Raw genomic sequence first — 11,284 nt, forward strand, 5'->3', positions numbered from 1 at the left:
ACCTCCACTTTAATTACCGCCACTACCGCCACAGGTAGGCCCTGTGTACCGGTCGCTGTTTGCGGCCGGCGCTGAAGAGGCGGGTGCGACTTAATATGGCGTTCTTCACGGAAACGGGGCGCTGCGCACACCGATGACGTCTTTGGTGGCGGCGCAGCGCTACAGCCTAACGCCGCCATTAGCGCACCACTGAATTTCGCCTGAAGTTTGCAGACTGGCGCAAAAGCCCTCTTTGGGCGCAAACTGGTGGCGCAGGCCACTGAATTTCTAGGCCAACATCTCTAATGCACAATGTATCTCTTCTTTTTTTTTGTTTTTAGAGAAACACGAATAATGCAAGCAGAGTAAGCTTGGAGGGACAAGGTGATTGAACCCTCCACCAAGTACCTCGGGTATTATTCTGACCCAATGAGGTGTCTTGGTTCTTAAGCTATTCATGTTGCAAAGTCCTGGAGGTATGAAGGAGGATTGCGGACCCTTTCAGGGTATCGTCTGGAACCCGATGGAGGTGGGGTATCCCCTGTGGGTGGAGGAGACGGAGGTGGGGTATCCCCTGTGGGTGGAGGAGACGGAGGTGGGGTATCCCCTGTGGGTGGAGGAGACGGAGGTGGGGTATCCCCTGTGGGTGGAGGAGACGGAGGTGGGGTATCCCCTGTGGGTGGAGGAGTTCCAGGACCCGCATCCCCATTGTAGTCATCGGGAATGGAAGGCTCATCAGCAGCATCTGGGGGCTGCTGGGTAAGTGCGAGGTGTCTGCGGTAAGTGCGAGGTGTCTGCGGTTCCTGCGAACAATCTGGCCCTGGATATCAACCAGATACGATCTTGGGGTGTTGGCCTGTCCTTGCACAATGCCTCTTTTGCGGGAGTCACGTATCCACACATAGTCACCTGGAAGGAGTGGACACAAGGGCTTAGCTCTGTGGTGACTGTTAAAGTTGGCCTGTTGTCTTAGTTTAGATTGTTTGTCCTTGTCTGTAACATTCTGGAGGTCGGGCCAGCCTGGGGTCAGGAGTGATGGCATAGTTGGCACGGTTGTACGAAGTTTTCTGCCTTGTAGCAACTCAGCAGGGCTGAATCCGCTAGAAAGAGGTGTGGAGCGGTATGCAAGGAGTGCCCGATATGGGTCAGGTGACTTTTTTAAAAGCTGTTTGACTGTCTGGACAGCGCGCTCGGCAGCCCCATTGCTTTGAGGATACAGAGGACTGGATGTGACATGGGTGAAGTCCCAGCTGTCGGCAAATGAGCAAAAGGTGTCCGAGGCAAATTGGGGGCCATTATCTGTTCGGACAAGCAGGGGGACCCCTAGGCAGGCAAAGCAGGATTTCATACATTCAACGACTGCATGTGAGGTGGTGGAGAGGAGCTTGATAACTTCAATGAACTTAGAGAAGTAGTCAAACATTACCAGGTAAGTTGAGTTATCCAAATGAAATAGATCAGCCCCAACCTTCTGCCATGGGCCCTCAGGAGTGTCATCTGGAATCAATGGCTCTGGTGGTTGTTGTCTCATTTGGGTGCAGCTTGGGCATTGTTGTACTTTATGTTGTAGTTGACCGCTTAATCCAGGCCACCAGACAGAACACCTGGCTCGTGCTCTGCATTTTGTGATCCCTTGATGGCCATCATGCAGTTTGTCCAGAATGTCTTTCTGCATTGATGCTGGAATGACCAACCGGCACCCTTGTAGCAGCAATCCTTGTGCAATAGTGAGGTCACCTGAAACGGCCGCGTAAGGTCTAAGAGCGCTGTCAAGTTTCGCATGATCTGGCCAGCCCTCACGGCAGTATACGAAGACCTGACGAAGTAGTTCATCCGTTTCATGTTCTTGACGAAGTGCAGCCAGGCATTTCTCGGTAATGGGCAGTGCAGTGAGTATTGAGTGTACATAATTCTCTATGCACTGCACCTCAGGGGAATCATCCACCGGCGGCTGGTAGGGAGCCCTGGAGAGGACATCGGCAGTTGCTCGGCTCTTCCCTGGCACATGTGATATAGTGAAGTGAAAGTGCATGAGTCGCATCCAAAAGCGCTGAATGCGGGGGGACAACTCGTCCAGGTTTTTAGATCCCAATAGTGTAAGGAGGGGCTTGTGATCTGTTTCGACCTGGAATTTCGGCCTATTAGGAAGTCTCTATAGTGCTCACACGCCCATGTAATGGCCAGGGCCTCTTTTTCAATCTGCGCATAGCGCTGCTCTGTTTTTGAAAGGGCTCGTGAAGCATAGGCTACAGGGCGCCAGTCAGTGTCAGGTCTCTTTTGTAAAAGGACTGCACTCAAGCCAAACGATGAGGCATCAGCTGACACTTTAGTGAGTGCATTGGGGTCATACAGTGCAAGGCCTGGCGGGGTGGTTAGCTCCGTCTTTATCTCAGTGAAAGCTTGGGACTGCTGGGGTCCCCAATACCATGAGGTCTGCCTGTTGAGGAGATCCCGGAGTGGCTTGGTTTTATCGGCTAGATGGGGTATGTATTTGCCCAAGTGATTGACCAGGCCCATGAAGCGGCGTATTTCAGAAACATTCCTTGGCGCGGCCATGTGTGCGAGGGCCTTGACTTTGTCAGGATCTGCTCTGACACTGGTCCCATCGATGACCTGGCCGAGAAATTTCACCTGCGTTTTGGTGAATTCACATTTGGAGTTAAGAGTAAGTCCAGCTTGCTGTAGTTTACTGAGAATTGCAAAAAGTCGCTGATCGTGCTGTTCTTGGGTTGCGCCAAACACCAACACATCATCCATTTGGCATAAGACACCATCAAGTCCCTCAAGGAGGCGGGACATGCGGCGCTGGAAATGCTCAGGGGCGGAGGATATTCCAAAGGGCAGTCTGTGGAAACAGTAACGTCTGAATGGCGTGATGAACGTGGTGAGACGTTTTGACTCCTCTGACAAGGATATTTGCCAGAAACCAGATTGAGCGTCAAGCTTTGTAAAAACCTTTGCATCTTTCAGCTGCCCCAGAGTGTGCTCTACGCAGGGTAAGAGATGCAGCTCTCTACAGACACTTTCATTGAGTTTTGTTAGGTCTACGCAGATTCTGATTTTTTTGTTGGGTTTTGGGATTACAACCATTCCGGAGCACCAGGCTGTGGGTTCCTCAACTCTTGCAGTTATCCCCAGTTGCTCCATGTGGGTGAGTTCCTCCTTAACTTTGGGCATAAGGGGCAGCGAGACACGTCGGGGTGTAGAGAGAGCAAAAGGTTTAGCATCCGGCTTGAGGCGAATGTGATACTCCTCTTGCAGTCGCCCAATGCCTTGAAACAGTCTGGGGAACCGCTGTCTGACCTCCCGTTCGAGGTCCGTAGATACTGTCTCTGCTACTTGTGGGTCCAACCTGGACACCAGACGCAGGGAAATGATGGCGGGGCGACCGAGGAGCACTGTTCGTAGACCGCGTACCACATACACATCCTGTTTTGTAGACCGTGGACCACGGGTCAGGGTAGCTGAAAATTTTCCTCTGACATTCAACGGGACTTGACCAGGCCCCTGGAGAATCTTAGTGGTGCTCTGAAGAGCCTCTTGACCTAGGTCGTTGTAGAGGCACTCTGGGATAACAGTGACATCAGCCCCTGTATCGATTTTGAATTCAGTCATGTGACCACACAGGCTTAGGGTGATGGTCCACGGCTGGTCCTGCCCATCTCCAATTGACCCCAGGAACGCTATCTCATTGTCGTCGTCCTCTGATATTTCAGCAACCGCAGGTGTGGATCGGCAAACTGCAGCAAAATGTCCCTTTTTCTGGCAATTCCTGCAGCTAACGTCTTTGGCTGGGCAGATTTGTCTATTGTGTGTACTCCGGCCACACCATCTGCAACTCGACTTTTGTGGTTGGAAATGTGTTCCAGTTTGAGTTCCAGTGCGAGGCCTCTGTACATATTCATGTGCATCAGTTTGTCTTGATTTGGTAGAAAAATGTTTTTGGGGTCTGATTGTCGGGGGGCACTTATGGTTTCAATGGACTCCTCCTCCTCATTACTATCTTTCTGAAGCATTGATTGCTGTTTCTTTATTGCTTCACTTTGGAAAACCTGTGTTTTTGCTTTGTCAACTGTGAGGTCTGGATCCATCTGTAATTTTTCAGAGAGTTTAAGATCCCTTAGTCCAACAACCAATCTGTCATGAATTAGTTCGTCCCGCATAGCTCCATATTCACAGTGTTCTATGAGCTCATATAGCGCTTTGATGAAGCTATCACCCGATTCCCCTCTCTCCTGCACGCGCCTATGGAATCTTGCGCGTTCGAATATCAAATTCCTCCACGGGATGAAATAATTAGACAACTCCGTTTTAACTGTGTCATAGCTGTTCAGTTGATCAGCCGTAATATTCCTGCACCGGACGATCGCTTCAGCCTCCGCTCCCATGGAATATAATAGCGTGTTGACCTGTTTTTTCTGTGACTGTTTATCAAGGCCTGAAGCCTGTCTGAAGCGTTCAAATCTGCTGAGCCACAACGGCCACTCTTCTGGCCGTGTAAAATCAAATTCGGAGGGGGGAGAAATCTGAAAGAATGCAGGACTTTGAGTGGCCATGATAGTAAGCAACGTGGGGTAAGTACACTTTTTTTTTTTCAGTCTCTCTTGTTTATCTCCATCCTGGCTTAACTAGCTACTATGCTACACCCGTATCGTAAACTTTCACTCACCGGGAGCTGACTGGTTTCACCGGGAAAGTTAGTTCCGTTGACGCAGACAGTCTTTAACAAGGGTATTTCGGGTACTTGCCACTTCTGTCACCATGTAATGTGCTCAACACACGGACACGGGATGTATTCCTTCAGCCATCAACACTGTTAAGTCTGTGTGTTATAGTGATAATTACTACACAGACTACAAGAGTAAATTCAACAGGTCTTTACTGGTTGGAGGTAGGGACTATACTGAATACAATATTACTACACAGTGCTTATATTACCGGTATTACGTGTACAGCAGCCAGAGAAAGTAGTACATCTCTTAAGGTGGAACAGGCTTAAGTTCTCTTAAGGTGGAACAGGTTACATACACCACAATCCTCCCTTTTTAGCTTAACAGTCATATCCCCATTTAACATAACATAATAACATATATACATATATAACTTCAGGTATAACAGTTCAAAGGTTCAGTCTCTCAGGAGGCTTTCTGATGCAGCTTGGATAACGCCTCTCAGTAATCTCTGATTCTTGTTGTTGAGGTGCCTCCTCTATTTGGTTTCCAATGTATTGGGTGTCATCATCATCAAGCACATTCCCTGCCGAGGTAGATGCTTCAGGTTCATTAACGTCTTCCACAGTTGTCTCTGTCACAACCATGGGTTCGACCCTTGCTCTTGACTCTACCAGTTGATCCGCATGACGCCTTATCACATTATGACCAATATCTACTGTGTACATCAGAGGTCCTTGTCTGGCCCGAATTGTTCCGGACTGCCATTTTTCATTTCCATAGCCCCTTGCCAACACTGGTTGTCCTACGTCGAAAGTTCGAGTGGTCTTGTTGTTAATATGCCGAAACTGTTTGTTTTCCACTTCCCTCCGCACATTTGGTTTTAACAAGTCCAACTTGGACCGCAACCTCCTGTTATAAAACATCATGGCAGGACTTTGGTTAGTCACTGCATGATCGGCGTTTCGATATGACATCAGGAACTTGTCGACCTTGTGTTGCAGCGGAATCTGATCATCGTTCATGGCCTTAATTGCCTTTTTGAATGTCTGGACAAATCTTTCAGCCAACCCGTTTGTCGCCGGATGATATGGGGCAGAGGTATAATGTTTTACTCCATTCTTCTTTAAGAATTGTCGGAATTCTTCCGATACAAACTGTGGTCCGTTGTCCGAACAGATCTGTTCTGGCAATCTGTTCCTTGCGAATATTGTTCTTAACACCGCAATTGTCTTTTCTGAAGTAGTGGTATTCATCTTGATGACTTCTGGCCATTTGGAATGTGCGTCCACCGCGATTAGGAACTTGGAGTCCATGAATGGACCAGCAAAGTCAATGTGTACGCGTTGCCATGGGGCTGAAGGCCATTCCCATGGGTGTAGCGGTGCTATCGGAGGTGCATTTTGCACTTTTTGGCACCCAGCGCAGCTTTTCGTTAACTCCTCAATCTGTTGGTCAATACCCGGCCACCATACATAAGCCCTAGCAAGACTTTTCATTTTAACTACCCCCAGATGACCTTCGTGCAGTTCGTTTAAAACTCTTTCCCTTAACTTGGGAGGAATAATCACTCTTGTCCCGTACATCAAGGTACCATGGCAGACGGACAGCTGGTCTCGCCTTGCCAAAAATGCCGGTAACAGAGGATCACCCCGTGTTGGCCATCCTTTCACTGTCACCTCGTAGACTCTGGACAGTGTCGGGTCGTTCCTGGTTTCTCTTTCAATACTTGCATTGGTGACTGGTAAACACTCGATGATGGTCGAATGAAATAACTCAACAGGGTCAACTTTCGTCGTCTCTTCTTCTTCAGGTAGTGGCAGGCGCGACAGCCCATCAGCATTGCCATGCTGTTTCGTACCTTTGAATTCTATTTGATATTGATGTGCCCCTAGGAAAAGAGACCATCTCTGGAGACGCTGCGCTGTCATCACCGAAACACCCTTCTTAGGGTTAAAAATGGATACCAACGGTTGATGGTCTGTCAGAAGTGTGAATTTTTGGCCCTGCAGGTAATGATTAAACTTCTTCACTCCCCATACAAGGCTAAGAGCCTCCCTATCGATCTGCACATAGTTGCGCTCAGCGGAGGTCAATGATCTGGATGCAAACGCGACTGGCCTTTCCGTGCCATTTGGCAACTTGTGTGAGAGTACTGCCCCAATACCATATGGAGAAGCATCACAAGCCAACCGAATAGGCAGTGTCGGGTTGAAGTGAGCCAACACTTCCTCTGAGGTGATCAATTCTTTGCTTTTGCGAAATGCCTTCTTACAGTTTTCGCCCCATTCCCATGGTACCCCTTTCTGTAAAAGAGCGTTTAATGGGTGCAGTACCGTGGATAGATTTGGCAGAAATTTATGGTAATAGCTAATTAATCCTAGAAACGACCTCAACTGAGAGACATTCTCCGGAGCGGGAGCCTTTACAACTGCCTCAATCTTGTCAGGAGACTTATGAAGCCCCTCCCGGTCAATGACATGGCCACAGTACGAGATCCGCTTCTGGAAGAACTCACATTTCTGCCGATTTACTCTAAGTCCATACTCTTTCAGTCTGTTGAGCACCAGTTCCAAGTTTGCGAGATGTTGTTCATCACCATCACCTGTGATCAGAATATCGTCCAGGTAACATTGTGTGCCTGGAATTCCCTGTAATACCTGCTCCATGGCCCTCTGCCAAATTGCTGGAGCCGATGCCACTCCAAAAACCAGCCTATTGTACCGGTACAACCCTCGATGCGTGTTGATCGCGAGGTATTGGCGTGACTCTTCCTCAACCTCCATCTGCAAGTACGCCTGCGCCAGGTCTATCTTGGTGAAGTGTTTCCCGCCAGACAATGAAGCGAAAATATCCTCAATCCGTGGAAGCGGATACTGCACCGTGTGAAGCACCGGATTAACGGTGATTTTGAAATCTCCACAGATGCGAACCTTCCCTGGATCTCCTGGCTTGTTGCTCGCAGGACGTTTCATAATGGGAACAATGGGCGTAGCCCACTCACTCCAATCTACCTTAGACAGTACACCTGAACGTTCTAGTGCTTCCAGTTCCGCTTCAACAGTAGGTCGTATTGCATAGGGTACCGGTCTGGCTTTAAAAAATTTTGGTTGTGCATGTTCATCAATCTTGATGTTTGCCGTAATTCCTCTCAGTGTTCCCAGTCCCTGCTGGAACACCTCTTTAGCATCATCCAATATTCTGGACAATCGTTTAGGTTTGACATCTGTTTCCCCGGAATCTACCGTTAGTGCCTTCAAGGAGTGCCAGTCCATATTCATTTTCCTAATCCACTCCCATCCTAGTAGTGGTGGACCTCCTTCAGGTAGCACATATAAGTCCATTACTTGGCTTTCTTCGCCCTTGTGGACCACTTCTACCTCTATTTTTCCGATGGGGTACACTCTTTGCCCCGTGTATGTTTTCAATATAATCTCCGTATCCTGTAGGGGAATATGTTGGAATAACCTTCTGTAATCTTTCTTATTCATGACCGTCAATGCCGATCCAGTGTCCAATTCCATTTTTACTTGGACTCCTGCTATCTGAAGAGTGACCCAAATTGTCTGGAGATCTGCATCCTTACCAACGTTGTGTACTCTTAAGCTATCCAGTTCATTACTGCTAGCGTCTGAATCTGACTTCTGTTCGGTCAAACTGTTCTTTGTCACCTTGTGTACCTTTGCGTATTTTCCTTGCGGTGACTTTTTGTTGCTGGTCTTCTTTCCTGACCGGCATACTTTAGCTATGTGGCCAAGCCTGCCACACGTTCTGCATTCTTGGTTTTTAAACCAACACTGGTTCTGATCGTGCGTTGTCTTTCCACAACGATAACATTTGACAGAGCTCAAACCCAATTTGTTTGTACCGAGTTCCGGTGACCGTAGCTGCATTACTGCCGTGCCTCTCGCTGCGGCTTCGTGTGCTGCTGCCATAGTGACCGCCTTCTCAAGCGTCAGCTCATTCTCCTCGAGCAGTCGCTTTTGTGTATCCTGTTTAAATAAACCACACACAAATTTATCTCGTAGTGCCTCTGTCAGTCCCGTTCCAAACTGACAATATTTTGCTAGCTTACGTAATTCCATCAAATATTCAGCATTGCTTTCATTCTGCAGCTGCCTTCTGTCGTAAAATTTAAATCGTTCCGCTAGCATCAGCGGCGTGGGGTTTAGATGATTTTTCAGGACAGTAACAATCTCCTCGAACATCTTATCCGCCGGTTCATCTGGTGATACAAGGTGTTTCAATTGCCCGTATGTCTTCGCACCCATTAAATTTAATAATGTTAGTGCTTTACCTGCATCAGGAATTTTATTTGCCTTACAATAATTTTGTATGCGTTCTGCATACATGGCCCAATCTTCGATGTCACTATCAAAGGTATTAATGTTCCCATGTTTAGGCATCGTTGCAATTTATTGTATTTTTATGTTATCCAAGATGGCGGCTTCCCGCTCTTGTCGTCGTCATCCTCCGCCCACAAAATGGCGGTTTTCCCGCGCTTGGCGGTCTTCAACCGTCCCCCGACGCTGTCTCCGCTCCGCGGCTCTCGTGCCTTCAGTTTCCCCAGACGCTGTGCCTTTTAGCCCGAATGCGGCCCTTATCTCCGGTCGCGATCGATGTCCCCGCGCTGCGCCTCTCGCTCGAAAGCGGCCCGGCCCGTATCTCCGGTCGCGATCGATCTCACCGCCCTTATTCCTCCGTCTTCCCAGCCCTGTCTGTACAGCCAACGCGGTTGACTTTCTGTCGCGTCGCTGCCCGGCTTACCCACCACCGAGGTAGAAAGAAGAAGCTGACAGTCGCTGATGGAGGCTTCGAGGTCAGGATGTCTTCTGCACTCCGGTTCCTCGATGCCTGCCGCTCGATGTGTCTTCCAGTAGGGTGATGAGGGTGGAAACCTCTCTTCGACGTCCTGTCTGTGGACGAAGCCGCCGTGGAAATAACTGCCGCAGGGTAAGAATCGGACTCGTCGCCACTGTTAAGTCTGTGTGTTATAGTGATAATTACTACACAGACTACAAGAGTAAATTCAACAGGTCTTTACTGGTTGGAGGTAGGGACTATACTGAATACAATATTACTACACAGTGCTTATATACCGGTGTGGTCACCACCGGTATTACGTATACAGCAGCCAGAGAAAGTAGTACATCTCTTAAGGTGGAACAGGCTTAAGTTCTCTTAAGGTGGAACAGGTTACATACACCACAAACACGAGGCTTCTTTATTCATTTCCTGTCTCTGTTTACCCTCCGTCGCCCCCTACCGGGGCGGAGGGTAACTATCACCACACAAATCTGTGTTCGAAGCTAAAGGTTGTCTTAACAAATTTGGCAGGATTCTTAATGGTTGTGTTTATTTACTGAAAATACGGCAAGCAAGCTACTAATGTCTTTAATAAATTCACTGGTTTTTGTAAACTTAAGAGAGTTATTGAGATAAACCGGGCACATTATGTATATTAGTAATCTGCAACTTTAACATGATCGAAAATTACCCTCTATCAAATCTTCTTTCCGAAGTAGATTAATATTTAAATCTCCACGCTTTGCGATAGTCTCACAATGATAAACTGTGATTCTGCTTCTCACATCTGGAAACTTGCTGAAACACCAAACCAGTCGAACTGAACATCTCAACGTTCAATGTTAATCATTTTAGTCAATAAGCCGGTTACAAAAGCCACAGTCACTGCTCCCCAAAGCCTGTCTCACAGTGTCACGGGATGCTGGAAGACCATCGTCCTTCACCTGCTGCCCGGATTGGTGAAGGACGCAATGTTGCTGGTCCACTCGCGCCTTTGTCTTTCAGCCTCTGCACAACCGGACCTCTTTGTCTCTTGTATATACACACACTAAAATCTGTCTGAGACCTTCGTCCTTGACAGGGATTTGTAAACCCTGCATCTGTCCACAGAAAGACAATGGCTTTGAGCGAACCACATCATCGACAGTAATACACCCGATGATCATTGAATATAAAGCAACAGGAAGTCAACGTGAAATCATTTTAGAAACAATCCGAAGATTTTGCAGACCCCTTGAAACCTTCTCGTGGACCACTAGGAGGCCGTGATCAGCCGGTTGAGAACCCCTGACTTAGATTACATAGAAATTACATAGAATGTACAGCACAGAAACAGCTCATTTGGCCCAACTGGTCAATGCCGGTGCTTCTTCACAGGGCTGGGCAATTATTTGGGTTGGGGGCTGTAGTGTATGTACCCGTCTACCTTTAAGAGAACTATTGTATGTAACCATCCACCTTTAAGAGAACTACTTTAGGTGTTGCACTACTTTGTTGGCTTCTGTATACTGTAATACCGACGGTGACCACACCGGTATATAAGTGCTGTGTCAGGATTTATTGGGCAGATTCGCCCTGACCTTCGAATAGTAAAGTCCTGTTTTAAGTTACTCTTGGAGTCTGTGTATTAATTAACTAAACAACCCACAGACTTTACAGTGGCGACGAGTTCGATCGTACCCTGCGGCAACAATAATTCCGAAGCAGTTAACGAGCGTCGAGAAGAGGCAACCGCCCTCGTCATTCTGCTGGGAGAAAACTCGAGTCTGCAGAGCTGGAAAGGAGGAAGAATTCAGAGACAAAGACTTCCATCAGCAACAGGCACTGAC

The sequence above is a fragment of the Somniosus microcephalus genome, chromosome 15, assembly GCF_052327205.1.
Source record: "Somniosus microcephalus isolate GS21.2 chromosome 15, FLI_Smic_1.0, whole genome shotgun sequence".
In the NCBI taxonomy this organism is placed as follows: domain Eukaryota; kingdom Metazoa; phylum Chordata; class Chondrichthyes; order Squaliformes; family Somniosidae; genus Somniosus; species Somniosus microcephalus.